Raw genomic sequence first — 411 nt, 5'->3', positions numbered from 1 at the left:
GTTGTTACGCCAACCTCGGCGCGACGTCGGCACAGGCTAAGTTAGCCGACTCTTATTTCAAGACAACTTCAGGCTACGGCCGGGCCAAGGTTGGGTCAACGTTGGCAATATGTCGGCAACCGGTGGTGACGCCAATCATGGCGCGACCTCCGCCCAACGTATGTTAGCCGACTCTTACATATTGACGAAGCTCGGGCCAACGTTGGCTGCACGTCGGCAACCGGTGGTCACGTCAATCACGGTGCGACGTCTGCCCAACGTATGTTACCAGACCCTTACTTATTGACGAAGCTCGGGCCAATGTTGGCAACATGTCGGCAACCAGTGGTCACGCCAATCATGGCGCGACCTCCGCCCAACGTACGTTAGCCGACTCTTACTTATTGACGAAGCTCGGGCCAACGTTGGCAG

The sequence above is a fragment of the Trachymyrmex cornetzi genome, unplaced genomic scaffold (genome assembly GCF_001594075.2).
Source record: "Trachymyrmex cornetzi isolate Tcor2-1 unplaced genomic scaffold, Tcor1.1 scaffold840, whole genome shotgun sequence".
Taxonomy (NCBI): domain Eukaryota; kingdom Metazoa; phylum Arthropoda; class Insecta; order Hymenoptera; family Formicidae; genus Trachymyrmex; species Trachymyrmex cornetzi.
The sequence above is the reverse complement of the archived record's forward strand: the minus strand, read 5'-3'. Positions refer to the sequence as shown.